We start from the raw sequence: 11287 nt of genomic DNA, 5'->3' as shown, positions 1-11287 counted from the left end.
ATTAGATGAAGGGGTTACAGTTCGGGTCAGTGGCTCTCAACCCCCTGCCCCCCGCACACACACACGTTGTCCCAACAGCGCCCCTGCACAGTCAGCTCATCTAGTCTGACCCCCTGCAGCACCCAGGCCTGAGACCTTCATGGAGGTCAGTAACTTGTCTGTCAGGCTAGGAACTTTAAGCACTTTATGGATTTAATGAATTAAGCCCTTCCTCCCACTTTCCCTTTGCGGAGGGTGATAACACAATAATCCCCGGCACTTCTACAGCATCATTACCCCCAGTCTGTGGCTGGGGAGAGAGGCACAAAGAGAGGAAAGTGATTAATGCCATGGAAGCAGCAAATACAGGAATAGAATCCAGGAGTCCTGGTTCCCAGCCCTCTCCTCTAACCCACTATACCCACTTCTTTCCAAGAACAAGGGATAGAACCCAGGAGTCCTGGCTCCAGCCCCGATCTAAGCACAGGCAGACAATGACCTAACCCTGTATTTTCTTTGTTTTTGCAGTCACTTTGCTGTTTACATCATTTCTGGGAACTATTTTTGTTTGGTCTCCTCCTCCTGGGGGGAGAGGAGGTAGCAAGGCTCTGGGGGCTGTGACGTTTGCCCGTGCTGCAGTACAGTCACTGTGGGCATTAGTATCACTGGGGTTTGGATACTGCCATGGGCTGGTCTCTCCTGGTCTGAGGAGCCAGGCTAATGGGAAAATTCCCCATCTGGGATGCTGTCAGGGCTGATTGCCCACTCTGGCACTTCAAATGCTGAAGGTGGGGGTCCACAAGGACTCAAAATTAATACTGGCCACTCCAGGCTTGTATTAAACTCCCAAGGTTACAGATCCCCCTGGCCTTGGGGATGCTGCCAGCACCCAAGTACAGAACCCCTTTGAGAGCCCAGGAAAGCGCACTTGGGAATTCCTTCCTGTGGGATACCCCCAAGCTCTATTTTTTACACACACACACACACACACACACACACACACACACACACACACACTCAGCTGTTGCCACCAGCTAACTGAAAAACGTGCACAGACCTCTTAAAACACAGAAATCCAATCATGTTCTTAAAAAAAGGTAAATTTTATTAAAAAAAAGAAAACATCTGGAAAATCAGGCTGTTGCTAGATATTAAAAGAGCAACTGCAAGGATTAAGCACCAAGAATGACTTTCTTGGGGTCCAGCTTAAAGGTTACAAAAACACCTGGGTGTAGCACAGAGAAATCCACAAGCACAAAATAAAGAGATAAACCCAATCACATCTAAACTAAACATTTCCAGTTCTACTTACATATCTGTGGTTCCAAATGACTGATTTCTAGGTATGATGCTGATGATTTTTCATACCTGGCCCAAGCTTTACAGCATCCCCTGCTGCTCTCTGTGTCTCTCCAGCCAAGAGAACAACAACAACAACACAAAGGGGACGTTTTTTCTCAATTTTAAAAGTTGCTAGTCTTCCCATTGTCTCTTTTGGCCAGTTGCCAACTCACTTCCTCTTACCTAAGCATTTCAGTGAGAATTCTTAACCCTTTACAGGTAAGGAAAGCAGAGAACAGCTACTGAGAAGGATTTTTATAGCTAACTGACTGGCTGGGTGTCCATAAGAGGGTGCTAACCCCCCCTCATTTACCACATGCCCCCCCAAATCACAGACAGTGCTGGCCAGCCTGGTCCAGTCGGGTTCACACCAGCTGTGATTTCTTCCTGGAGGTTTGAGAAAACAAAGTTAATAAGATACATGCACCTCTAATTTTACTACTAATTACATTGAAGGACTAAACAATATTTTCCACATTTCAGGGACTACAATGACTTAGAATACATGGACAATTTTTACCAGCTGATTCTGGGAAAATGTCCTGAGAGAGTGCATCAGCCAGTTTGTTAGAGGCTCCTGAAATGTGTTGTATTTCAAAATCAAAGGCTTGAAGAGCTAAACTCCACCAAAGAAGTTTCTTGTTAGTCTCTTTGATGGTGTGAAGCCACTTCAGTGCAGCATGGTCAGTCTGCAGGTGGAAACACCGTCCCAAAAATATATGGGTGTAGCTTCTCCAGAGCTTACACAATGGCATTCCTTTTTTGAGACTCACCAGTGGCTTTCCCTCTTAGAAAGTTTTTTGCTGAGAAACACAACAGGATGGAATTGTTGATCTGGTCCTTCCTGCATTGAAACTGCTCTTACACCACGCTCAGACGCATCTGTGCTTATGACAAAAGGTTGGTCGAAGTCCGGGGCCCTGAGTACAGGGTCAGACATAAGGGCTGCCTTAAGCTGCTTAAAGGCTTTTTGACACTCCTCAGTCCACTGAACTGCATTTGGCTTTTTCTTCCTGGTTAGGTCTGTCAGTGGGGTGGCAATTTGACTGTAGTGTGGTACAAATCACCAGGAATATCCGGACAAGCCTAAAAAGGATTGGACCTGCTTCTTTGACTTAGGGACAGGCTGATTTTGGATAGCATTTACTTTAGCCTCTAGGGGGTTGATCGTTCCTTGACTCACCTGGTGTCCAAGGTATGTCACCCTGTTTAGACCTATCTGACACTTTTTAGCCTTAACTTACGCACTGGAAGACAGCTTGGAGGTGTTCCAAGTGCTCTGCCAATAATCTGAGAATATGGCCACATTGTCAATATAGGGGACTGCAAGTTCCCCAAATCCAGCCAGAAGGTTATCTACAAGTCTCTGGACGGTAGCGGGTGCATTTTGCAGTCTGAAAGGGAGCACATTAAATTTGTACAGCCCTACCTGTGTGGTGAAGGCTGACCTTTCTTTGGCTGGGTCATCTAGCGGCACTTGCCAGTAACCCTTAGTTAAATCTAAGGTGGAGATGAACTGGGGACGTCCCATTTTCTCCAGTAGTTCATCTGTGCATGGCATTGGATAGCTCTCTGGGCAAGTTACAGCATTTAACTTATGGTAGTCCATGCAAAAGCGGATTTCCCCATCTGGTTTAGGAACCAGAACCACTGTACATGCAAAAAAGAAAAAAAAATGGAAAAAAAATCAGGTTTTACATAAAATGGTCAAAAAGTTAACTTTAAAGCAAGGGAGAGCCCCCACTGACCATAACCGCTGTAAATCATTTATTAAACATTTAAGACAAAAACTGGGGTTTGCAACCAGGCAAACTGCAGCAGTGACATCAGGGGATGGCATAACTGAGATCCCTTAATGGGTAGAGTCTTGGGGTCCCACTGAAATTTGGGAAGGAGATATCTGGGCAGATTCCCTCTCCAAGGGCCAGAATGCTGTTGCAGCGGTAAAGCGAACAATAGTTACAACTACTACAGATACAGGGAATTAAAACAAGTAGAAATGGGGGAAAAAAGGACCAGGATTACGAAGGACTCTGGCCATAGCATTTGTGCAGTCAGCCCTCACCTGTCCCAGAGGGTCTCAGCCAAAATCACACACCCTTATTCCCACCACCTAGGTATTGGGGCAGCACACAGGGAAACTGAGGCACACACAGTATTCATGCAAAACAACAAGACTCATACAGGCTCAACAGTAAGACTCACATAGGTTCCCATACAACATAACAAAGGAAAATCCCCACTTTGTCACAACACCACACTAGGTATTAGAAACACCAATACTGTATAAAAGGAGAAATCATAGCAGAGGCATCTTTGGCCAGCTGAGGGTACAGCATAAGATCATAAGACTGCTCCCCTTGTCATACACAGCAACAGCTCTGCTGAACTCCTGTAACTGCTCCACTGCTCTGTACAGCTGCACCCAACATGGTAATTCAGGGTGTGGGCAGAGCTTGTGTAGAATAACCACCCTCTGCCCCAAAGCCCCCCTGCTCACTCCTCTGCCCCCTACCCTGATGTCCCGCTGCCCACCACTTGCACATTTTCTCCCCCTTCCCCAAGGCCCCCCACCTTCCTGACGCTCACGGCTTTTCACCCCCTCCCCTAAGGCCCTCGCCCAGCACTGCCGCCTCTTTGCCCCTGTGACATTATGAGTGTAATATAATATCTCATTGAAAGGTGACAGGGTCAGAAAGAGTTAATTAACTCACAGACTGATCTAACCCATGGCCAAACTTTAGAAACTGGTTAGGAAGATATGTAAATGAATAGACCTTTGAAATGCAAGTCTGCATTGTTGGAGGTAGAAGGGTAAATGTTTGCTCAGGGTACCTCTACACTACGGGACTATTCCGAATTTGCATAAACCGGTTTTGTAAAACAGATTTTATAAAATCGAGTGCGCGCGGCCACACTAAACACATTCAATCGGTGGTGTGCGTCCATGGTCCGAGGCTAGCGTCGATTTCTGGAGCGTTGCACTGTGGGTAGCTATCCCGTAGCTATCCCATAGTTCCCGCAGCCTCCCCCGCCCCTTGGCATTTCCGGGTTGAGATCTCAGTGCCTGATGGGGCAAAAATCATTGTCGCGGGTGGTTCTGGGTACAGCCTCACCCCTCCCTCCCTGAGCAGCAGACAACCGTTTCGTGCCTTTTTTGCTTGGTGAACTGTGCAGACGCCATAGCACAGCAAGCATGGACCCTGCTCAGCTCAATACCGCAATCGTGAATGTTTTAAACACCTCGCGCACTCTCGTGCAGTCTATGGTGAACCAGGACCTTCAATCCGAGGCGAGGAGGCGGCGGATACGGCAGCGCGGCGATGACAGTGATGAGGACGTAGACACAGAATTCTCTCAAACCGCGGGTCCCTGCGCTTTGGAGATCCTGATGGTAATGGGGCAGATTCTATCCATTGAACGCCGATTTTGGGCCTGGGAAACACTGACTGGTGGGACCGCATTGTGTTGCAGGTGTGGGACGATTCCCAGTGGCTGCGAAACTTTCGCATGCGTAAGGGCACTTTCATGGAACTTTGTGACTTGCTTGCCCCTGCCCTGAAACGCCATAATACCAAGATGAGAGCAGCCCTCACAGTAGAGAAGCGAGTGGCGATAGCCCTATGGAAGCTTGCAACGCCAGACAGCTACCGGTCAGTCGGGAATCAATTTGGAGTTGGAAAATCTACTGTGGGGGCTGCTGTGATGCAAGTAGCCAAAGCAATCACTAAGCTGCTGCTACGAAAGGTTGTGACTCTGGGAAACGTGCAGGCCATAGTGGATGGCTTTGCTGCACTGGGATTCCCTAACTGTGGGGGGGCGATAGATGGAACCCATATCCCTATCTTGGCACTGGAGCACCAGAGCACCCAGTACGTAAACCGGAAGGGGTACTTTTCAATGGTGCTGCAAGCACTGGTAGATCACAAGGGACGTTTCACAAACATCCACGTGGGATGGCCAGGGAGGGTTCATGACGCTCGCGTCTTCAGAAGCACTACTCTGTTTAAATGGCTGCAGCAAGGGAATTACTTCCCAGACCAGAAAATAACAGTTGGGGATGTTGAAATGCCTGTCGTTATCCTGGGGGACCCAGCCTACCCCTTGATGCCATGGCTCATGAAGCCATACACAGGCAGCCTGGACAGTGGTCAGGATCTGTTCAATTACAGGCTGAGCAAGTGCAGAATGGTGGTGGAATGTGCATTTGGCCGTTTAAAGGCGCGCTGGCGGACATTACTGACTCGCTCAGACCTCAGCCAAACCAATGTCCCCTGTGTTATTACTGCTTGCTGTATTCTCCACAATCTCTGTGAGAGTAAGGGGGAGACCTTTATGGCGGGGTGGGAGGCTGAGGCAAATCACCTGGCCGCTGATTACGCGCAGCCAGACACCAGGGAGATTAGAAGAGCACACCAGGAAGCGGTGCGCATCAGAGAAGCTTTGAAAACGAGCTTCATCAATGGCCAGGGTACAGTGTGACTGCTGTGTTTGTTGATGAACACCCAACCCCCTTGATTGACTCAGTCCCTGTAAGCAACTCCCTCTCCCCCTTCGAGTACAGCTTACTTATGCAAATAAAGTCACTCTCATTTAAAAAGCATGAATTCTTTATTGATTCATTATAAAAAGAGGGAGAGAAGTAAGAGTGTGGTTTGGGAGGAGGATAGGAGGGATGGAGAAGGCCATTAAAAAAATTCACAGTAACGACATCCTTCTGGTTGGGCTGTCCACGGGGGTGGAGTGGGCGGGTGCACGGAGCCTCCCCCCACGCGTTCTTACACGTCTGGGTGAGGAGGATGTGGAACATGGTGAGGGTTGAGGGTGGTTATACAGGGGCTGCAGCGGCACTCTGTGATCCTGCTGCCGTTCCTGAAGCTCCACAAGACGCCGGAGCATGTCAGTTTGATCACGCAGCAGCCCCAGAGTTGCATCCCGCCACCGCTGATCTTCCTGCCGCCACCGCTGATTTTCCTGCCGGTCTTCCTGCTGCCACCTCTCACCTCGGTTGTCCCTCCTGTCCTCACGTTCATCCCTCCTGTCCTCACGTTCACTGGCCTCTTTCCTGTAATTTGATACCACGTCCTTCCACTCATTCAGATGAGCTCTTTCATTGCGTGTAACTTCCATAATATCCGAGAACATCTCATCTCGCGTCTTCTTTTTCCTCCGCCTTATCTGTGCTAGCCTTTGGGATGGAGGAGGGATGGTTGAAAAATTTGCAGCTGCATGAGGGAGATAAATATTTAGAAAGATACATTTTACAGAACAATGGTTATACTCTTTCACAGTAAACAGCACTATTCACCTAGCACATGTGATTTCCCTACAAGGTCGCATTTTTCATCTTAATAGTGAGTGCTTGCAGCTCTGGAGTTACAGATCTCACAGACACAGGTCCAGGCATCAGAATTCAGCTTGCATGCGGCCATGGTAAGCCACTGTCTTTCGGCTTCTGTAGTGATTTACCCTCCCCAACGCATGGCTAATACCACGCTAGCTCCTGCTAATCAACAACCTTCCCACCCCCACCCACTGCGTGTCTGGTAGCTTGGGAAGATCGTGACCAAACACAGAAAAGATCATCGGCATTTCACTCCTCCCCCCGCTTCGCTACGTGCAGGAAAGTTTTTTTTTTAAGCTGCTGCAGTCCACGAACCCAGTAGAAAAATGGCCACCCCCCTTACTTAAATTCCTGATTTTTAACCAGGTTATCCTGAACGATATCACTTTGCTGAGGATAACAGAACAAGATAAAGAGCGGATGCTTCTTCAATGCCAGCAGTCACCGGGACCATACGCTGCTATGCTTTGCCACGCAATGATACCTGATTACTTGCTACATGCATGGCGTGGTAAAGTGTCCTACCATGGTGGGCGGAACAAGGCTGCCTTGCCCAGAAACCTTCTGCAAAGGCTTCTGGAGTACCTACAGGAGCGCTTCATCGAGATGTCCCTGGAGAATTTCCTCTCAATCCCCGGACATGTTAACAAACTTTTCTAAGTAACTATACTGTCTGCGAATGCATCCCAAGTCCTCAGGGCAAATAAATAAAAAAGGCTTGCTTAAAAAACAATGTTTGCTATTTGCAAAGGTACACTCACCAGAGCTCCCTTCCATGGGGTCATTGTCTGGGGTAGTGGCTTGTGAGGGCTGGGAGGACGGTAATTCCGTCAGGGTGATAAAAAGCTCCTGGCTGCTGGGGCTCACAGAGTGCTGTGTGCTCTCTGCTAGGTTTTCCTCCTCTTCTTCATCTTCATCTTCCCCGTCTGCATAATCCTCAGCCATGGCAGAGATTACAACCCCCACCTCGGAATCCACGATCAGGGGTGGGGTACTTGTGGCGCAGCCCCCTAAAATTGCATGCAGCTCAGCATAGAAGCGGCATGTTTTTCGACCTGCCCCGGACCTTCCGTTTGCTTCTTTGGTTTTCTGGTAGCCTTGTCTGAGCTCCTTAACTTTCACTCTGCACTGCACTGAGTCCCTGCTGTGGCCTTTATCCGTCATAGCCTTAGAAATTCTTTCAAATACTTTTTCATTTCGTCTTTTGGAACGCAGTTCTGTTAGCACTGAATCCTCTCCCCAGATAGCGATCAGATCCAGTACCTCCCGTGCAGTCCATGCTGGGGCTCTTTTACGATTCTCAGGAGACTGCATTGTTAACTGTGCTGATGAGCTGTGCGTGGTCACCTGTGCTGATGAGATCTCCACGCTGGGGAAGCAGGAAATGAATTTCAAAACTTCGCGGGGCTTTTCCTGTCTACCTGGCCAGTGCATCCGAGTTCAGAATGCTGTCCAGAGCGGTCACTGGTGCACTGTGGGATACCGCCCGGAGGCCAATACCGTCGATCAGCGGCCACACTAACCCTAATCCGATATGGTAATACCGATACTAGCATTACTCCTCTCGTTAGGGAGGAGTACAGAAACCGGTTTAAAGAGCCATTAAAATCGATATAAGGTGCCTCCTAGTGTGGACGGTTGTGGCGTTAAATCGGTTTTACGCTCCTAAAACCGATTTAAACGCCTAGTGTAGACCAGGCTTCAGGTCTTGTGATGTAAGCAAACAAGTCTTATCTATCGCAATAGCTTTGATTCAAAGATCAAAAAAGGAGTATTAACATTTAGGAAGACACTTGAGTGAAATAGTATTATTGTCGATATGTCTTTTTGAAGGTTGTGTTAACCTGTATCTGAACTATTTAATGGTTAAATTACCCTGTGCTAATTGCCAGGATGTTTGGGAGAAGGAGAGTTAATTAAGCCTATTGTTTTCTCAGGCCAAAAGGCTGCTGGAAATGAATAAGAACCCTGGGACAGGATCCTTCTTCATCTCAGATCTGCTTTGGGTTTCAAGAGGGGGAAACCTTAAACCATAAGGACTGAGATCCCCAGTCACTGACTGGAGTCACCCTGAATATGGATATTGGATTATAATCTATGGACTATTTCTAAAAGGACTTTTGGCAACTACAAGCTCATCTCTGCTATATATCTGAACCTCAAGAATTGAATTCAAGTCTGTATGTATATTAATCTTTTAACCAACACACTCTCTCTTTTCTTTTTAAATAATTTTTAGCTTAGTTAATAAGAATTGGCTATAAGTGTGTATTTTGGGTAAGATCTAAGTTATAATTGAACCTGGGTATGTGGCTGATCCTTTGGGATTGGAAGAACTTTTTCTTTTATATGATTAGATAATATTTTCAGTAATCATCATCATATCTAATGTGTGTTTTGGGATGGAGGCCTGAGGCTGGGTACTTTAAGGGAACTGCCTTGTTTGAACTTCTGAGTAACCAGTGAGGTACTATAGAAGCTGTTCTGTGCTGGCTTGGTAAACTAAGTATTGAAATATCCACCAGTGCTTGGGGTTTGTCTGCCCCGTTTTGTTTGCAGTTCACCCTAATTGAGTGACCTCAGCTGGCTCCCACAGGCAGCACTGTCACAGCCCCCTCCCCCGAGGCCCCCCTGCTCACCTGGAGAGGTGTGAGTGGCGGATGGGGTGGTCCTCGTGGGAAAAGGTGGAGCAAGGGTGGGACCTCTGGGGGAAGAGGCAGAGCGGGGGCTTGAAGAGGAGCACTCTGGGTGGGGCCATGGGGAAAAGGATGAGCAGGAGCAGGCCCTGGGGGCAGAGTGTGGGTGGGGCAACTGCCTGCCCTTTTGGGGTGGTGCGCCTGGGCCGGCACACCTGCAGAGGGAGGTGTGCCACATCCTGTAGGCGAAGGCTTAGCCTCCCCTTTCCTCTTATGCTGGTTATTCCTTATAACCGTATTATTCATTAGGTACTTACCCATTGCTTCTTTAATGTTTTTTTCCACCAGGTATCCAAGTTAGATTGACCAGTCTATAATTTCCAGGAACCTTTTTTTGTTGTTGTTGTTGCCCTTTTTTAAAGATAGGTGCTATGTTTGCCTTTCTCCAGTCATCTGGGATCTCACCCATCCTCTGTGAATTCTCAAAGATAACTGATAAAGATTCCAAGATTGCTACAGCTAGTTCCTTAAGTAGCCAATGGTGAATTTCATTGGACCCTGCTGATTTGAATGCATCCAACTTGTCTAAATATTCTTTACCCTGTTCTTTCCCTATTTTTGCATGTGTTCCTTCCCCCTTTTTGTTAATATTAATTGTGTTGTGTACTGGTCACCATCAACGTTTTTAGTGAAGGCTGAAGCAAAACAAGCATTGAGTACCTCAGCCTCCTTGAGATAATCAGTTATTAGCTCTCCTTCCCTGCTAGAGGACCTACACTTTCCTTCATCTTTTGCTCCTAATGTATTTGAATAATCTCTTCTTCTTGTCTTCTGTCCCTTGCGAGGTTTAACTCATTTTGTGCCTTTGCCTGTCTTGTTTTCTTATATGCTTGTGCTATTCTTTTGTACTCCTCCTTGGCAATTCATCCATCTTTCCACTTTTTGCGGGATTCCTTTTTGATTTTCAGGTCATTAAAGAGCTCCTGATGGGGCCATATTGTCCTCTCACTATTCTTCCTATCATTCCTTCACATCAGGATAGTTTGCAGTTGTGCCTTTATTATTGTCTCCTTAAGAAACTGCCTGTTATCCTGAACTTCCTTTTCCCTTAGGTGTTCTTCCCACAGGACCTTACCCACCAGTTTTCTGAGTCTGTTAAAATCGTATTCTGAGATGGGATCCCTCATAATCTCCTCTTGGAATTGTCCCACTGTGTATGAATAATTACATAGACAGTGAGACAAGAAAAGTATGAGAGTGACTGTATAGTTCTGTGTTTAGGCACCCACCTGGGAGGTGGGAGATCCAGGGTCCAATCCCCCAGTGATTAGGGCACTCTCCTGACCGGTGGGAGACCCCTGTCTAAATCCCTTCTCATCGAGTAGAGGGAAATGAACCTGGGTCTCCTACATCCTGGGTGAATCCCATAGACACCGGGTCAAAAGTTATGGGGGCCACTTCCTCCTCTGGATATTTTGTGCTGTTAGGCATGCTCTTAGTACATCTGCCAGATCGGGCCCCAAAGGCACAATAGGCATTGGAACCTGCTGGGGTTTAGGCACGAATTACACTTACTGATAAACAATGGGATGACAGAGCAATCACGGCACTAGAACACCCATAGACTGAGAGTTGTTGTGATGTTTAATTATGTCATGGGCATGTATTGTATTCATTTATCTGGATTTATCTCAAACAGCATAACAGAACACCTATCCTCACCATTCGTTAGACAATGCAGTGCAAAAATCTGCACAAAGCAATATAGCAGTGCATTTTTCCACTCCTCCATACATTACAAATCAAAATCTCCCCATCTGTTGCGTCTCCCCACTGAAGCCATCCGCCTGTCTCAGCTGTTTACAAGTTCCTGCTCAAAAAGTTGGGCTTTGCAAAGTGCCCAGAAGTTCAACAGATTCAGATAATTTCAGTCCAAGGAACATCCTGTCAGCAGGCCCTCTTTTACACAAAGCTCAAGTGTCTCCAT

The sequence above is a fragment of the Mauremys reevesii genome, unplaced genomic scaffold (genome assembly GCF_016161935.1).
Source record: "Mauremys reevesii isolate NIE-2019 unplaced genomic scaffold, ASM1616193v1 Contig30, whole genome shotgun sequence".
In the NCBI taxonomy this organism is placed as follows: Eukaryota; Metazoa; Chordata; order Testudines; family Geoemydidae; genus Mauremys; species Mauremys reevesii.
Note: the sequence above shows the minus strand (reverse complement) of the source record.